The following is an 18,889-nucleotide window of genomic DNA, read 5'->3' on the forward strand; positions in this document are numbered from 1 at the left end:
ATGGAGAGGGGAGGAAGGGAGCATGGCACGCTAGATGGATAGCATGGCACGCTAGATGGAGAGGGGAGGAAGGGAGCATGGCACGCTAGATGGAGAGAAGGGAAGGGAGCATGGCACGCTAGATGGGGAGGAAGGGAGCATGGCACGCTAGATGGGGAGGAAGGGAGAATGGCACGCTAGATGGAGAGTGGAGGAAGAGCATGGCACGGATGGAGAGTGGAGGAAGGGAGCATGGCACGCTAGATGGAGAGAGGAAGGGAGCATGGCACGCTAGATGGAGAGTGGAGGAAGGGAGCATGGCACGCTAGATGGAGAGTGGAGGAAGGGAGCATGGCACGCTAGATGGAGAGTGGAGGAAGGGAGCATGGCTAGATGGAAGGAAGGAGCATGGCACGCTAGATGGAGAGTGGAGGAAGGGAGCATGGCACGCTAGATGGAGAGTGGAGGAAGGGAGCATGGCACGAGATGGAGGAGGAGGAAGGGAGCATGGCACGCTAGATGGAGAGTGGAGGAAGGGAGCATGGCACGCTAGATGGAGAGTGGAGGAAGGGAGCATGGCACGCTAGATAGAGAGTGGAGGAAGAGAGCATGAGCTAGATGGAGAGTGGAGGAAGGGAGCATAGCACGCTAGATAGAGAGGGAGGAAGAGACTGATGAGTGGAGGAAGGAGCATGGCACGCTAGATGGAGAGGGAGGAAGGGAGCATGGCACGCTAGATGGAGGAGGAGACATGGCATGCTAGATGGAAGAGGAAGGGAGCATGGCACTCTAGATGGAGAGTGGAGGAAGGGAGCATGGCACGCTAGATAGAGTTTAGAAGGGAGCATGGCACGCTAGATGGAGAGTGGAGGAAGGGAGCATGGCACGCTAGATGGAGAGTGGAGGAAGGGAGCATGGCACGCTAGATGGAGAGTGGAGGAAGGGAGCATGGCAGCTAGATAGATTTAGGAAGGGAGCATGGCACGCTAGATGGAGGGAGGAAGGAGCATGGCACGCTAGATGGAGAGTGGAGGAAGGGAGCATGGCACGCTAGATGGAGAGGGGTGGAGGAAGGGAGCATGGCACGCTAGATGGAGAGTGGAGGAAGGAGCATGGCACGCTAGATGGAGTGGAGGAAGGGAGCATGGCACGCTAGATGGAGAGTGGAGGAAGGGAGCATGACACGCTAGATGGAAGGGAGGAAGGGAGCATGGCACGCTAGATGGAGGAAGGAGCATGGCTAGATGGAGAGTGGAGGAAGGAGAATGGCATGCTAGATGAAGAGTGGAGGAAGGGAGCATGGCACGCTAGATGGAGAGTGGAGGAAGGGAGCATGGCACGCTAGATGGAGAGTGGAGGAAGGGAGCATGGCACGCTAGATGGAGAGTGGAGGAAGGGAGCATGGCACGCTAGATGGAGAGTGGAGGAAGGGAGCATGGCACGCTAGATGGAGGAGGAGCATGGCACGCTAGATGGAGGAAGGGAGCATGGCACGCTAGATGGAGGAAGGAGCATGGCACGCTAGATGGAGAAGGGAGCACACGCTAGATGGAGGAAGGGAGCATGGCACGCTAGATGGAGGAAGGGAGCATGGCACGCTAGATGGAGGAAGGGAGCATGGCACGCTAGATGGAGGAAGGGAGCATGGCACGCTAGATGGAGAGTGGAGGAAGGGAGCATGGCACGCTAGATGGAGAGTGGAGGAAGGGAGCATGACACGCTAGATGGAGGAGGAGGAGGAAGGGAGCATGGCACGCTAGATGGAGAGTGGAGAGGAGCGTGGCACGCTAGATGAAGAGTGGAGGAAGGGAGCATGGCATGCTAGATGAAGAGTGGAGGAAGGGAGCATGGCACGCTAGATGGAGAGTGGAGGAAGGGAGCATGGCACGCTAGATGGAGAGTGGAGGAAGGGAGCATGGCACGCTAGATGGAGAGTGGAGGAAGGGAGCATGGCACGCTAGATGGAGAGTGGAGGAAGGAGCATGGCACGCTAGATGGAGAAGGGAGCATGGCACGCTAGATGGAGGAAGGGGAGCATGGCACGCTAGATGGAGGAAGGGAGCATGGCACGCTAGATGGAGAGGGAGCATGGCACGCTAGATGGAGGAAGGGGAGCATGGCACGCTAGATGGAGGAAGAGCATGGCACGCTAGATGGAGGAAGGAGCATGGCACGCTAGATGGAGGGAAGGGAGCATGAGATGGAGGAAGGGAGCATGGCACGCTAGATGGAGGAAGGGAGCATGGCACGCTAGATGGAGGAAGGGAGCATGGAGATGGAGGGAAGGGGAAGGGAGCATGGCACGATGGAGAGTGGAGGAAGGGAGCATGGCACGCTAGATGGAGAGTGGAGGAAGGAGCATGACACGCTAGATGGAGGAAGGGATGACACGCTAGATGGAGGAAGGGAGCATGGCACGCTAGATGGAGGAAGGGAGCATGGCACGCTAGATGGAGAGTGGAGGAAGGGAGCGTGGCACGCTAGATGAAGAGTGGAGGAAGGGAGCGCTAGATGGAGGTGGAGGAAGGGAGCATGGCACGCTAGATGGAGAGTGGAGGAAGGGAGCATGGCACACTAGATGGAGAGTGGAGGAAGGGAGCATGGCACGCTAGATGGAGAGTGGAGGAAGGGAGCATGGCACGCTAGATGGAGAGTGGAGGAAGGGAGCATGGCACGCTAGATGGAGAGTGGAGGAAGGGAGCATGGCACGCTAGATGGAGAGTGGAGGAAGGGAGCATGGCACGCTAGATGGAGAGGGAGACTGGAGGAAGGGAGCATGGCACGCTAGATAGAGAGGGAGACTGGAGGAAGGGAGCATGACACGCTAGATAGAGAGGAGACTGGAGGAAGGGAGCATGGCACGCTAGTGGAGGAAGGGGAGCATGACACGCTAGGAGAGTGGAGGAAGGGAACATGGCACGCTAGATGAGAGGAGACTGGAGGAAGGGAGCATGGCACGCTAGATAGAGAGAGACTGGAGGAAGGGAGCATGGCACGCTAGATAGAGAGGGAGACTGGAGGAAGGGAGCATGAAACGCTAGATAGAGGGGAGACTAGAGGAAGGGAGTATGACACGCTAGATAGAGAGGGAGACTGGAGGAAGGGAGCATGGCACGCTAGATAGAGAGGGAGACTGGAGGAGTAGGAGAGGGGAGACTGGAGGAAGGGAGTATGACACGCTAGATGGAGAGGGAGACTGGAGGAAGGGAGCATGGCACGCTAGATAGAGAGGGAGACTGGAGGAAGGGAGCATGGACGCTAGATAGAGAGGGAGACTGGAGGAAGGGAGCATGACACGCTAGATAGAGAGGGAGACTGGAGGAAGGGAGCATGGCACGCTAGATAGAGAGGGAGACTGGAGGAAGGGAGTATGGCACGCTAGGGAGATGGAGGAAGGGAGCATGGCACGCTAGATGGAGAAGGAGACTGGAGGAAGGGAGTATGGCACGCTAGATCGAGAGGGAGAGTGGAGGAAGGGAGCATGACACGTTAGATCGAGAGGAGAGTGGAGGAAGGGAGCATGACACGCTAGATAGAGAGGGAGACTGGAGGAAGGGAGCATGAAACGCTAGATAGAGAGGAGACTGGAGGAAGGGAGCATGAAACACTAGATGAGAGGGAGACTGGAGGAAGGGAGTATGGCACGCTAGGGAGACTGGAGGAAGGGAGCATGAAACGCTAGATGAGAGGGAGACTGGAGGAAGGGAACATGGCACGCTAGATGGAGAGGAGGAAGGGAGAATGGCACGCTAGATGGAGGAAGGGAGCATGGCACGCTAGATGGAGAGGGAGAGTGGAGGAAGGGAGCATGGCACGCTAGATGGAGAGTGGAGGAAGGGAGCATGGCACGCTAGATGGAGAGGGGAGGAAGGGAGCATGGCACGCTAGATGGAGAGTGGAGGAAGGGAGCATGGCACGCTAGATGGAGAGAGAGGGGGGAGGAAGGGAGCATGGCACGCTAGATGGAGAGAGAGAGAGCGTGGAGGAAGGAGCATGGCACGCTAGATGGGGAGAAGGGAGCATGGCACGCTAGATGGGGAGGGGGAGCAATGGCACGCTAGATGGAGAGTGGAGGAAGGGAGCATGGCATGCTAGATGGAGAGTGGAGGAAGGGAGCATGGCACGCTAGATGGAGAGTGGAGGAGGGAGCATGGCACGCTAGATGGAGAGTGGAGGAAGGGAGCATGGCACGCTAGATGGAGAGTGGAGGAAGGGAGCATGGCACGCTAGATGGAGAGTGGAGGAAGGGAGCATGGCACGCTAGATGGAGAGTGGAGGAAGGGAGCATGGCACGCTAGATGGAGAGTGGAGGAAGGGAGCATGGCACGCTAGATGGAGAGTGGAGGAAGGGAGCATGGCACGCTAGATGGAGGAAGGGAGCATGGCACGCTAGATGGAGAGTGGAGGAGCATGGCACGCTAGATGGAGGTGGAGGAAGGGAGCATGGCACGCTAGATGGAGAGTGGAGGAAGGGAGCATGGCACGCTAGATGGAGAGTGGAAAGGGAGCATGGCACGCTAGATGGAGAGTGGAGGAAGGGAGCATGGCACGCTAGATGGAGAGTGGAGGAAGGGAGCATGGCACGCTAGATGGAGGAAGGGAGCATGGCACGGAAGGGATGGAGCATGGCACGCTAGATGGAGAGGAAGGGAGGAGGAAAGGGAGGGCAGGAAGGAGAGCATAGCACGCTAGATGGAGAGGGAGGAAGGGAGCATGGCACGCTAGATGGAGAGTGGAGGAAGGAGCATGGCACGCTAGATGGAGAGTGGAGGAAGGGAGATGGAAGGGAGCATGGCACGCTAGATGAGAGGGAGAGGGAGGAAGGGAGCATGGCACGCTAGATGGAGAGTGGAGGAAGGGAGCATGGCACGCTAGATGGAGGAGGGAGCATGGCACGCTGATGAGGAAGGAGCATGGCACGCTAGATGGAGGGAGACTGGAGGAAGGGAGCATGGCACGCTAGATGGAGAGGGAGGAAGGGAGCATGGCACGCTAGATGGAGAGTGGAGGAAGGGAGCATGGCACGCTAGATGGAGAGGAGACTGGGAAGGGAGCATGGCACGCTAGATGGAGGGAGATGGAGGAAGGGAGCATGGCACGCTAGATGGAGAGGGAGACTGGAGGAAGGGAGCATGGACGCTAGAGACTGGAGGAAGGGAGCAGCTAGATGGAGACTGGAGGAAGGGAGCATGGCACGCTAGATGGAGGGAGACTGGAGGAAGGGAGCATGGCACGCTAGATGGAGAGTGGAGGAAGGGAGCATGGCACGCTAGATGGAGGAAGGAGACTGATGGAGGAAGGGAGCATGGCACGCTAGATGAGAGGGAGACTGGAGGAAGGGAGTATGGCACGCTAGATGGAGAGGGAGGGAGGGGAGGAAGGGAGCATGACACGCTAGATGAGAGAGGAGAGTGGAGGAAGGGAGCATGGCACGCTAGATAGAGAGGGAGACTGGAGGAAGGGAGCATGAAACGCTAGATGGAGGGAGACTGGAGGAAGGGAGCATGAAACGCTAGATGAGAGGGAGACTGGAGGAAGGGAGCATGGCACGCTAGATGGAGACTGGAGGAAGGGAGCATGAACGCTAGATAGAGAGGAGACTGGAGGAAGGGAACATGGCACGCTAGATGGAGAGGAGGGAGATGGCACGCTAGATGGAGGAAGGGAGCATGGCACGCTAGATGGAGAGAGAGTGGAGGAAGGGAGCATGGCACGCTAGATGGAGAGTGGAGGAAGGGAGCATGGCACGCTAGATGGAGAGAGGAGGAAGGGAGCATGGCACACTAGATGGAGAGTGGAGGAAGGGAGCATGGCACGCTAGATGGAGAGAGGGAGGAAGGGAGCATGGCACGCTAGATGGAGAGGAAGGGAGCATGGCACGCTAGATGGGAGGAAGGGAGCATGGCACGCTAGATGGAGGAAGGGAGCATGGCACGCTAGATGGGGAGGAGGAGGAGGGAGCATGGCACGCTAGATGAGGAAGGGAGCATGACACGCTAGATGGAGGGAGGAAGGGAGCATGGCACGCTAGATGGAGAGTGAGGGAGCATGGCACGCTAGATGGAGAGTGGAGGAAGGGAGCATGGCACGCTAGATGGAGAGACTGGAGGAAGGGAGCATGGCACGCTAGATGGAGAGTGGAGGAAGGGAGCATGGCACGCTAGATGGAGAGACTGGAGGAAGGGAGCATGGCACGCTAGATGGAGAGTGGAGGAAGGGAGCATGGCACGCTAGATGGAGAGTGGAGGAAGGGAGCATGGCACGCTAGATGGAGAGTGGAGGAAGGGAGCATGGCACGCTAGATGGAGAGGGAGACTGGAGGAAGGGAGCATGGCACGCTAGATGGAGAGTGGAGGAAGGGAGCATGGCACGCTAGATGGAGAGTGGAGGAAGGGAGCATGGCACACGCTAGAGGAGGAAGGGAGCATGGCACGCTAGATGGAGAGAGGAGAGAGGAGGAGGAAGGGAGCATGGCACGCTAGATGGAGAGTGGAGGAAGGGGAGCATGGCACGCTAGATGGAGGAGGAAGGGAGCATGGCACGCTAGATGGAGAGACTGGAGGAAGGGAGCATGGCACGCTAGATGGAGAGTGGAGGAAGGGAGCATGGCACGCTAGATGGAGAGGAGCATGGCAGGAAGGACTGGAGGAAGGGAGCATGGCACGCTAGATGGAGAGTGGAGGAAGGGAGCATGGCACGCTAGATGGAGAGTGGAGGAAGGGAGCATGGCACGCTAGATGGAGAGTGGAGGAAGGGAGCATGGCACGCTAGATGGAGAGTGGAGGAAGGGAGCATGGCACGCTAGATGGAGAGTGGAGGAAGGGAGCATGGCACGCTAGATGGAGAGTGGAGGAAGGGAGCATGGCACGCTAGATGGAGAGTGGAGGAAGGGAGCATGGCAGATGGAGAGTGGAGGAAGGGAGCATGGCACGCTAGATGGAGAGTGGAGGAAGGGAGCATGGCACGCTAGATGGAGAGTGGAGGAAGGGAGCATGGCACGCTAGATGGAGAGTGGAGGAAGGGAGCATGGCACGCTAGATGGAGAGTGGAGGAAGGGAGCATGGCACGCTAGATGGAGGAAGGGAGCATGGCACGCTAGATGGAGGAAGGAGCATGGCACGCTAGGGAGCATGGCACATAGATGGAGATGGAGGAAGGGAGCATGGCACGCTAGATGGAGGAAGGGAGCATGGCACGCTAGATGGAGAAGGGAGCATGGCAGGATGGAGGAAGGGAGCATGGCACGCTAGATGGAGGAAGGGAGCATGGCACGCTAGATGGAGGAAGGGAGCATGGCATAGGATGGAGGAAGGGATGGCACGCTAGATGGAGGAAGGGAGCATGGCACGCTAGATGGAGGAAGGAAGAGCATGGCACGCTAGATGGAGGAAGGGAGCATGGCACGCTAGATGGAGATGGCACGCTAGATGGAGGGAAGGGAGCATGGCACGCTAGATGGAGAGTGGAGGAAGGGAGCATGGCACGCTAGATGGAGAGTGGAGGAAGGGAGCATGGCACGCTAGATGGAGAGTGGAGGAAGGGGAGCATGGCACGCTAGATGGAGAGTGGAGGAAGGGAGCATGGCACGCTAGATGGAGAGTGGAGAAGGGAGCATGGCACGCTAGATGGAGAGTGGAGGAAGGGAGCATGGCACGCTAGATGGAGAGTGGAGGAAGGGAGCATGGCACGCTAGATGGAGAGTGGAGGAAGGGAGCATGGCACGCTAGATGGAGAGTGGAGGAAGGGAGCATGGCACGCTAGATGGAGGAAGGGAGCATGGCACGCTAGATGGAGGAAGGGAGCATGGCACGCTAGATGGAGAGTGGAGGAAGGGAGCGTGGCACGCTAGATGAAGAGTGGAGGAAGGGAGCATGGCACGCTAGATGGAGGAGGAAGGGAGCATGGCACGCTAGATGGAGAGTGGAGGAAGGGAGCATGGCACGCTAGATGGAGAGTGGAGGAAGGGAGCATGGCACGCTAGATGGAGGGAAGGGAGCATGAGGATGGAGGAAGGGAGCATGGCACGCTAGATGGAGGGAGCATGGCAATGGAGGGAGCATGGCACGCTAGATGGAGGAAGGGAGCATGGCACGCTAGATGGAGGAAGAGGAAGGAGCATGGCACGCTAGATGGAGGAAGGGAGCATGGCACGCTAGATGGAGGAAGGGAGCAAGGGAGCATGGCACGCTAGATGGAGGAAGGGAGCATGGCACGCTAGATGGAGGAAGGGAGCATGGCACGCTAGATGGAGGAAGGGAGCATGGCACGCTAGATGGAGGAAGGGAGCATGGCACGCTAGATGGAGGAAGGGAGCATGGCACGCTAGATGGAGGAAGGGAGCATGGCACGCTAGATGGAGGAAGGGAGCATGGCAGATGGAGGAAGGGAGCATGGCACGCTAGATGGAGGAAGGGAGCATGGCACGCTAGATGGAGAAGGAGCATGGCACGCTAGATGGAGGAAGGGAGCATGGCACGCTAGATGGAGGAAGGGAGCATGGCACGCTAGATGGAGGAAGGGAGCATGGCACGCTAGATGGAGGAAGGGAGCATGGCACGCTAGATGGAGGAAGGGAGCATGGCACGCTAGATGGAGAGTGGAGGAAGGGAGCATGGCACGCTAGATGGAGGAAGGGAGCATGGCACGCTAGATGGAGGAAGGGAGCATGGCACGCTAGATGGAGAGTGGAGGAAGGGAGCATGGCACGCTAGATGGAGAGTGGAGGAAGGGAGCATGGCACGCTAGATGGAGAGTGGAGGAAGGGAGCATGGCACGCTAGATGGAGGAAGGGAGCATGGCACGCTAGATGGAGGAAGGGAGCATGGCACGCTAGATGGAGGAGTGGCACGCTAGATGGAAGGGAGCATGGCACGCTAGATGGAGGAAGGGAGCATGGCACGCTAGATGGAGGAAGGGAGCATGGCACGCTAGATGGAGGAAGGGAGCATGGCACGCTAGATGGAGGAAGGGAGCATGGCACGCTAGATGGAGGAAGGGAGCATGGCACGCTAGATGGAGGAAGGGAGCATGGCACGCTAGATGGAGGAAGGGAGCATGGCACGCTAGATGGAGGAAGGGAGCATGGCACGCTAGATGGAGGAAGGGAGCATGGCACGCTAGATGGAGGAAGGGAGCATGGCACGCTAGATGGAGGAAGGGAGCATGGCACGCTAGATGGAGGAAGGGAGCATGGCACGCTAGATGGAGGAAGGGAGCATGGCACGCTAGATGGAGGAAGGGAGCATGGCACGCTAGATGGAGGAAGGGAGCATGGCACGCTAGATGGAGGAAGGGAGCATGGCACGCTAGATGGAGAGGGAGGGTTAAATGGAGCGGCTCAAGGCATTAGAGAGAGGATGGGACCTGTATTAGTACATTCTAATAATTGTTATACAGTGTAGAAACAAGTTATGCTGGCCTCAGTTTCTGTTGTTTGTATACTTATAAAGCAGAAATGCCTCACGTGGAAAAAGGGAAGTAACACAAATAAAATGTCATCTCATGTGACTGAAAGTGGACATGAATTTACTTATGCTTATGCCAGTTGTGTACTTTGCTATAGGTACCGTGACCATGGTTGGAGGCCCATGAAGGCAAATGTTTTGTTTAAGTTTCAGTCGTAATGACCTCCCTCCCCCACTCTCCCCTGTTAGCTGACATAGTAATGAGAGCTCTTATCTTACTTTGACTTTCATTGGAGCCGTAGCTCCCGGCCCCCCCCCCCCCAACCAGGACCTCAGTCTCTCCCACTCACCCCCCCTCTCTTTCTCTCTCTTCCCGTCACCTTCCCTTTCATGTATTAACCTGTGTGAGTCAGTATACATGTTCTGTGTTTGTATCAGTGCTTCACTGTTGTCCACAGTCTGGTCTCTCCCTGCAGGTGGAAAGCTCCTTCAGCTATTTAGAGATTTATGCCATCAGCATTGAGAGTCTTAATCAGGTAAACCAAATAATGTCCTTGTATATGTGTTTAAGTGACATGTATTGTGGTGTGTGTCACTTCTAACTTGTCTGTTCTGTTCAGCTTGAATGACGTATGTTTCTCAGTACTTCAATTGAACTATTTGAAAGCTGCCTGAACCAGGATGCAAAAATGTGTTGCACATACAGTACCTGTACTGTGTATATAAAGGGAGCTGGAAACAATGGTATATGGCTGGCTGACCACTGTGACCCATGGTTACCACTGCCTGGGTGTTAAGAGGTTTTAATGTCTGTTGGAGAAATAGCAGCCCTGATTGACAATAAGCTCTGATCACTGCTGGTCATGTAAATGATTTGCTGTAAAAACATGCTTTGTGCTGAATAAGAGAAAGCGGGATCAGAAGCACATAGCAAATGATCCAACTCAATGCTGTTAAATGTGAACAGTAAAATATTCCAGATGTCATTTCTTTGTAATTTAGCAGACATACAGGAGCAATTCGGGTGCCTTGCTCAAGGGCAAATCAACAGGTTGTTCACCTAGTCAACTTGGAGATATCAAACCAGTGACCTTTTGGTTATTGGCCCAATGTTCTTAACCGCTAGGCTACCTGCTGCTGTTGCTGTCCTCAACTCATCACCATATGTTTACAGTATTTGACCTACCACATATGAAGATGGAATTATACCAGTAAGAAATGGCGTAAACTTCAGATTTCCATCCACTCATCTGAAGAATCCCCTCCTTACGCACCTCTGGTCCCATTCCATATACACAGGATGCAGTCAAAGGTCACCAGACTTCAGTCAGGGCTCTGAGATTGTGGTGGTTTGTCTTCTGTAGCGCTGCAGAGGTTAACACTCTACGTCCTGTTGGTAGGAAACATTAGTCACCACCACCGGTTCAGGTACTCGAGGGGGGAGATAAACATGTGCAGACACTATCATTCTTTCTCTGACTGTTGCTCAGTTCAGTGACACCAAATATGTTTTAGAACTAACCCAAGATAGACCACAGCCTGTCATTTCCAATGGGAATGAATGAGCATAATAGGGTTAAACTGCATTTTAATGTCGACTTCGCTTGATGTGCTTTCCGTAAGCAAAGGGTTTTTACACATGCTCAGTTCTTGTGTCTCGAGGGCTATGCGAGTGGAAATTTGAAATGTATGTTATGGAACTCCCTTGCTGACATTAAATGTGGAGAATGATACATTTGCGTTCTTGTTTTAGTTTTTTTGCACCCCCCACTTTGAGACGAAGTCAGGCGCCAATGTCACCACTCACCACAATGTCTACAGTAGTGGGGCGCTGGTCAGTTGTTTGTTCACCCAGAACTGCCTGACTATATGTGATAAAGTGAAAACCTGCACCTGAGCCTAAACCGCTATAAAGAAAATACGCTGTAGGCTACAGTCAAAGATGGTGGAATGGGTTTTTTGACAGGGGGTACAGTATTTTTTTCCAGGTTTAAATGTTTCTTCAAATTTCCAACGCTGATAAAGAGCACCTCAGACGGCGGCAGGGTAGCCTAGTGGTTAGAGCGTTGGACTAGTAACCGGAAGGTTGCAAGTTCAAACCCCCGAGCTGACAAGGTACAAATCTGTCGTTCTGCCCCTGAACAGGCAGTTAACCCGCTGTTCCTAGACCGTCATTGAAAATAAGAATTTGTTCTTAACTGACTTGCCTGGTTAAATAAAGGTAAAATAAAAAAATAAAATATCTAACTGGGCATTCACATTCTCTCAAGATGCTGAAGGAAAGAAGTCATGTTTCTCCACTCCTGTTCCCTAGTCAACATTTTGCCTACATTAATATTAACGCTATGTGAGAGGTTACAGTCCAGATGTCAGTTTCCATTTAACCCATCTGAACAGTAGGCTGCAGTTCCCTTGACGTGCCATAAACCTATTGTAAGTCCCATCTTGTGACTGTCGAATATGTAAAGCACCTCACAACCACACATCCATCCACACAATAGTTAATGACTCCAAACCCACCGGGACTGCGAGCTATGAGTCAACCCCTGCATCACTACTCTACAGGTATTTAGTTACACCAAATGAACAAGCAGAGACTGTGGGGTGGCAGGGTAGCCTAGTGGTTAGAGCGTTGGACTAGTAACCGAAAGGTTGCAAGATCGAATCCCCAAGCTGACAAGGTACAAATCTGTCCTTCTGCCCCTGAACAAGGCAGTTAACCAGTGTTAACCCAGTGTTCCTAGGCCGTCATTGAAAATAAGAATTTGTTCTTAACTGACTTGCCTAGTTAAATAAAGGTAAATATATATATTTTTTAAAGAGACTGTGTTAATGTTTTTCCGAGTTCATGTGTCCACTATACCATTTAGACAATGTTTCTGTCAGAATGTGTATCTGTGTCTCTGCATGGTGGTTGTATGTAATGGTGTTGACAGACCGATAGAAAGACTCCTTTGTACTGTGTGTGTTGACCATTCAGGTGGTGATTGAGACGGACAGACAGACCTACTGTCTCAGTCTGACGTCTGTTGAGGACCTCGAGGCTATGGTCAGTCATGTGACAGCTTCTCTGAAGAAGATCTTCCCTGATTCATCTCCAGGGTGAGTGTCGTGGCAATGCAGATGGACATTTTCCTCCCTCAAACATGGTGAGAGTTGCTTGTGATATACTTATAGCAGAAACCCCTGAGGTGAAACATCTCCACATTAACCAACTGATTAGGGCTCCTCTTCTATCCTCTTCTATCCAAGGAATGGAGCTTTTTTTACTCCGAGAGGTCACTTCTGAATCTTATTTCAATCCAATGCCGATGATAAAGTGGATACCTAATGTTAATATCTGTCGTTTTAAGAGGATTAAAATGTGTGACATGTATGTGTGTCGATTTCCTGCCCTCAGGAAGATCCTGAAGAAGATCCCTCCAGACCTGCAGGAGCGGATGTGGAACCTGGCAACCCGGGTGGAGGAGCACCTGACTGGAACACTGGGACCATGTGGTCAGTAGAATCAATCCGAGCACTGCAGCATTGTCCCCTCACTTGTGTGTTTCGTACTATGTGGACATTGTGTAGGTGTGTGGACGTGGATTTGTACAGTATTTGATCGCTCTGCCATTCCTTGGTTCTCTACACTACAGGAGGCTTCTCCGAGACGTATGCTGCTCTATGTGACTTCAATGAATTACCTTGCAGAGAGGAAGTCCAATGGGTGAGTAGGTTACCATCCCCCTATGACGACACAACATTCAATGTTTCTGATTGAAAAAATGATCTACTATTAATATCAACTGATGTAGTCACACATCAAGAATATTAGTAAAGGTGTTTATGATTTATATTCTTTCAGGATGTGGACAACATTTACTATGTCCAGAATTGTCGGGAATTCAACCTCCTGGATTTCAGTCATCTGGAAAACAGAGATTTGGCCTTATCAGTGGCCGCACTTTCCTTCAACCAATGGTTCACCAAGATCTCCAGCAAAGACCTCAAACTGGTAAACATTTTAGCCACATCTTGGTCTGTTTCTCCAGGTCCAGTTGGAGAGCTCACTGTCTCATGTTATCACTCTCTATCCCTGAGTACTGCTCTCTCTGGGCCTGTCATGACTGTCTGTACGTGTTGGCAGTGTGAGCTGATGATGGGATCCTGTGGCTGACCTAACTGGCAGCCTGGTCTAGGCTGCAGGGCCTAGCAGGGCTTATCAACAGTCATCACATGTACACACAGACTGTTGTGCCCTGGAGGCAGGGCACGATAATGACTTCATAATCTAGCTACTTTTGTGTTAGTGATACTGGAGTGCCTTTAGGCAATCACATGGCTATGATGGAGTTCAGGCGAAATGACCTTCATGATAAGGGAGAGAAGCTGTCTGGAACTGCACAGATGTAGTTATATTCTACAGGAAAATGTATTTAAGGTGGTTTGCGACCAGAGAAAAGGGCTGACACTGAAGATGGAGATCATATGGAGATTCTCATTGAGATTAGATTTCCTGTCAGTGTATGGAGGCGGGATGGCTAGTGATTCATTAGAAATCAGAGGAATAATAATCCCCCTCTGTATCTATCCGCAGAGTTCAGAGGTCCAAGAGCAGGTTCTCTTCATGATCAACAGATCCTCCACCTTGGAGGATGTGTGTCTAGAGGGATGTGGGCTCAAACTGTGAGTAGTCTACTACCTGATACACCTTCACCTCATTAAAAAATCCCTTACTCCCTCCCTCTCTTTACCTCCCTCCTTCTCTCCCAAAACAGTCTACCTGGTGCCAGAAGCACAGAGGAAGTGGGAAATCTTTGAATGACATTTGATTTATGTGATTGGTTGACACTTTATTATTCATTTTAGTTCACAGGAATAACTATTTTCCATTCCTCTTTCTCTCTCCTTGCCCTTCCTCTTGTAGGGATTTTGCAGTGAAGATGGCCTGTGCCCTGCGAGATCACACCTGCTCCGCCATCCACACCATCAACCTGTCAGCCAATCACATAGAGGACAAAGGCAAGCATTTAGTTACCATTGAAAACTTTTTAGGTTTGTCAATGTCCATTGCTAGTGTTCCCTGGAATGGCTAGTGACTACTCATCTGCTCATGTGTGTAACGTTGTGATATCTGTCATCAGGTGTGATAGCTCTCAGTCAGGAACTGGAGAATCTGCCCAATGGTCTCACCCAGCTGTCCCTCTCCAGGATTAGTGTCTCTCACAAAGGTACATTCCAACTCTTCTGTCTGCTGCACCCTTTTGACATGTCCATCTTCCACAAAGATGTGAATGTAATGTCTTTTACATATTCTATTGAAAGCATGCTTGACTACTTGGGTTGCTTTTGTTAGTGCTACATACTGTGAATAAGTAGAGATCCGTGCAGCTTCTTTTCTCTCTCTGATTCCTTTCCCTCCCTTCCATCTATCCAGGTCTAGGAAATCTGACTCAGGCATTACGGCAGAACAAGGCCTTCTCCAGCTCTCTGTGTCACCTGGACCTGTCAGGGAATACAGGCATTCTGGCTACAGAGGAAGCTGTGGTGAGTACGGGGGCAGCACTTGTTTTCAGTTCACTTCTTAGAATTCAGTCTCGCTCGCTCCATACTGTAGGCACTGCTAATCTCAGCTAAATGCATTTTGTAATGTATAGGGTGTATGCTATGGAACATTAACTCTGTGGTTATATTCAGTAATGGGTTGTCTAGAGGTTATTTGACAAAGGGAGTTTGTTTTGCCAGTACAGTCTCAAGTGACAGGATATGCATGCTACTTGATACTGATATGTGACAGGATATGCATTCTACTTGATATCGATATGTGACAGGATATGCATGCTACTTGATACTGATATGTGACAGGATATGCATGCTACTTGATACTGATATGTGACCGGATATGTATGCTACTTGACACTGATATGTGACAGGATATGCATTCTACTTGATACTGATATGTGACAGGATATGCATGCTACTTGACACTGATATGTGACAGGATATGCATGCTACTTGATACTGATATGTGACAGGATATGCATGCTACTTGACACTGATATGTGACAGGATATGCATGCTACTTGATACTGATATGACTTAATGATACAGGAGGAATCTCAATCAGAGTAAATATATTACTCCACTGTACAGTATTGAATTGAGTTGCCCTGTAGTTGGGTTTGGCTCTAGTCTACAGGACCATAGCACTGAATAGCTTTACATCTTTACCTGTCAGAACCTGTTTAAGTTCCTGTCTGGGACCAATGCTGTATCTTACCTGGACCTGAGTGGCACAGACTGCCCTGTGGACACTGTAAGTGGCCTTTGCCCTTTCACCTCCAGCCAAGGTTCTGTCATATTCATCCATTTAAAATACACAACCTGATCTGCTTTTCGATGTCACATGTTTGTGCCAATGTGAACCAAGAACCTTTACATCCCCAACTTCCTTCTCTCCCTAGCTGTTTGTATCTCTGTCAGCAGGCTGCTGCCCCAACCTGGCCCACCTCAACCTGTCCAGAAACCCCTTCTCCCACAGGTGAGCTCCCTGCCAGCTGTCATCTCTGACTAGTGTTGCCCAACCCGTCCACTGACCTGTCTCTGTCCCCAGGAAGGTGAGGGAAGTGACGAGGACTGTAAAGGAATTCTTCAGTAAGAGCAATGAGCTCAGATACGTGGGATTGGCAGGAACCAAACTACCCCCAGAGGCTCTCAGGTGAGCACTGATGGAATGTTAAACCAGTGCATGCCAAACAGAATGTGATGCCTACTTATAATTATGTGTTTGCATTTTGATTGACATATGTATGTGTATACTGCTGTTTGATACACATCTTTTTGTGGTGAAATGAACCCAATCGGTCTTGTATGCAGATTGTTGTTGCAGGGTCTTGCCACAAATACTCATCTGTGTGGGCTGGAGCTAGACCTGAGTGGCTGTGAGGTACCTATATATATATATATAAAAACACACACACACGCATGTTGTCGTGGAAATTCAGTACTGAGAGAGATTTGGTAATTTCTTCAAATAATCATGATTTAATATTGATTAATTATTGCAATAATGAGGCTGGTCGACCCCCACCCACCGTTGAGTGTTGGACCGAGTAACCTAACCTTTACACATTTTTCTATCACAATGTACTGTACACACATACACACACCGTTCACTTTTTCTTATCATCACTAACCAGGTAGCTGAGCTCGGTTTTGTCTGGCTGATAATCATGTGTATTATATGTGCAGCTGAGGTCTGCTGGGGCCCAGGTGATTCAGGAGCACATCTTTGAAGCCAAGGCCATCAGCAGTCTGGACCTCTCTGACAATGGTATGATTCCTCACCTCCCCATTTTCTCTCTCGCTCGCTCTCCTTCTCACCTTCTTTCTCTCGCGCCTTCTCTCTATCGCTCTCTGAATCGGATGCTCTCTCATTTTCTTCCTACCTGGAGAGAGTACAGGGAGGTGTGTGTTAGGTGGTGCCAGCAGGTGATAAATCACACACAATTCAGATAATATAACATACATTATTCTCAGTGTGTGTGTGTCTCATGGGATGATCCCCTGCTCTATAGCACAATGAGAAGAGGCCAGGACCAGCCCAGCCTCACCAAGGGGGAGTGGAGGGGGCTGAAGGGCTGTTCTGGGAACTGTTCAGGGGGACTCAGGGGGACCAGTGTGTGGGCATCATTATGATCAAACCCCTTCACTAGCGTTGAGTATTCTGTATACATTTCTGAGCAGGAGTCTCAGAGGGCAACCGAATGCTGCAGGCAATTTATATTCAAGGCCAAAGAAAACATTTGGTTTTCCATTAATAATATGAAATGCGAAGTACCTGTTTTTTCTGCGTTGTTATTATAACTAGGCATACTTTTGGAACTACCAATAGAAATGAGAAAATACCATTCTCTTCTCTTACTATGATCTACAGTAGCTTGCGAAAGTATTCATCCCCTTTGGCATTTTTCCTATTTTATTGCCTTACAACCTGGAATTTAAATGATTTTTTGGGGGCGTTTGTATCATTTGATTTACACAACAGGCCTACCACTTTAAAGATGCAAAATATTTGTTATTGTGAAACAAACAAGAAATAAGACAAAAAAAAACTGAAAACTTGAGCGTGCATACTATTTATTCACCTCTCCAAAGTCAATACTTTGTAGAGCCATCTTTTGTAGCAATTACAGCTGCAAGTCTCTTGGGGTATGTCTCAATAAGCTTGGCATATCAAGCCATTCTTGCCCATTCTTCAAGGCAAAACTGTTCCAGCTCCTTCAAGTTGGATGGGTTCCGCTGGTGGACAGCAATATTTAAGTCATTCCACAGATTCACAATTGGATTGAGGTCTGGCCTTTGACTAGGCCATTCCAAGACATTTAAACATTTCCCAAATGTTTCCCAACCACTCAAGTGTTGCTTTAGCAGTATGCTTAGGGTCATTGTCCTGCTGGAAGATGGACCTTCATCCCAGTCTCAAATCTGTGGAAGACTGAAACAGGTTTCCCTCAAGAATTTCCCTGTATTTAGCGTTATCCATCATTCCTTAAATTCTGACCAGTTTCCCAGTCGATGGAAAACATCCCCACAGCATAATGCTGCCACCCCCATGATTCACTGTGGGGATGTTGTTCTCGGGGTGATGTGAGGTGTTGGGTTTGTGCCAGACATAGCATTTTCCTTGATGGCCAAAAAGCTAAGAGTACCTTATTCCATATGTTTGGGGAGTCTCCCACATACCTTTTGGCAAACATCAAATGTGTTTGCTTATTTTTTTCTTTAATCAATGGCTTTTTTTCTGGGCACACTTCCGTAAAGCCCAGCTCTGTGGAGTGTACGGCTTAAAGTGGTCCTATGGACAGATACTCCAAACTCTGCTGTGGAGCTTTGCAGCTCATTCGGGGTTATCTTTGGTCTCTTTGTTGCCTCTCTGATTAATGCCCTCCTTGCCTGGTCCATGAGTTTTGGTGGGCGGCCCTCTCTTGGCAGGTTTGTTGTGGTGCCATATTCTTTCCATTTTTTTAATGGATTTAATGTTGCTCTGTGGGATGTTCAAAGTTTCTTTATTTTTTTATAACTCAACCCTGATCTGTACTTCTCCACAACTTTGTCCCTGACCTGTTTGGAGAACTCCTTGGTCTTCATAGTGCTGTTTGCTTAGTGGTGTTACAGACTCTGAGGCCTTTCAGAACAGGTGTATATATACTCAGATCATGTGACAGATCATGTGACACTTAGATTGCACACAGGTGGACTTTATTTAACTAATTATGTGACTTCTGAAGGTAATTGGTTGCACTATATCCTATTTAGGGGCTTCATAGCAAAGGGGGTGAATCCATATGCACAAGTTTTTGAAAAGTTATTTTTTAAATTTCACTTCACCAATTTGAACTATTTTGTGTATGTCCATTACATGAAATCCAAATAAATATCCATTTAAATTACAGGTTGTAATGCAACAAAATAGGAAAAACACCAAGGGGGATGAATACTTTTGCAAGGCACTGTAATTTAAA

At 50.7% G+C, this 18,889-nt stretch overlaps 1 pseudogene; it reads left to right on the plus strand.

Annotated features, from left to right (window-relative positions):
* Positions 1-18,889, plus strand: part of LOC115134289 (capping protein, Arp2/3 and myosin-I linker protein 3-like) — a 62,727-nt pseudogene that overhangs the window by 18,819 nt on the left and 25,019 nt on the right.

The sequence above is a fragment of the Oncorhynchus nerka genome, linkage group LG9a (assembly GCF_034236695.1).
Source record: "Oncorhynchus nerka isolate Pitt River linkage group LG9a, Oner_Uvic_2.0, whole genome shotgun sequence".
Classification (NCBI taxonomy): Eukaryota; Metazoa; Chordata; class Actinopteri; order Salmoniformes; family Salmonidae; genus Oncorhynchus; species Oncorhynchus nerka.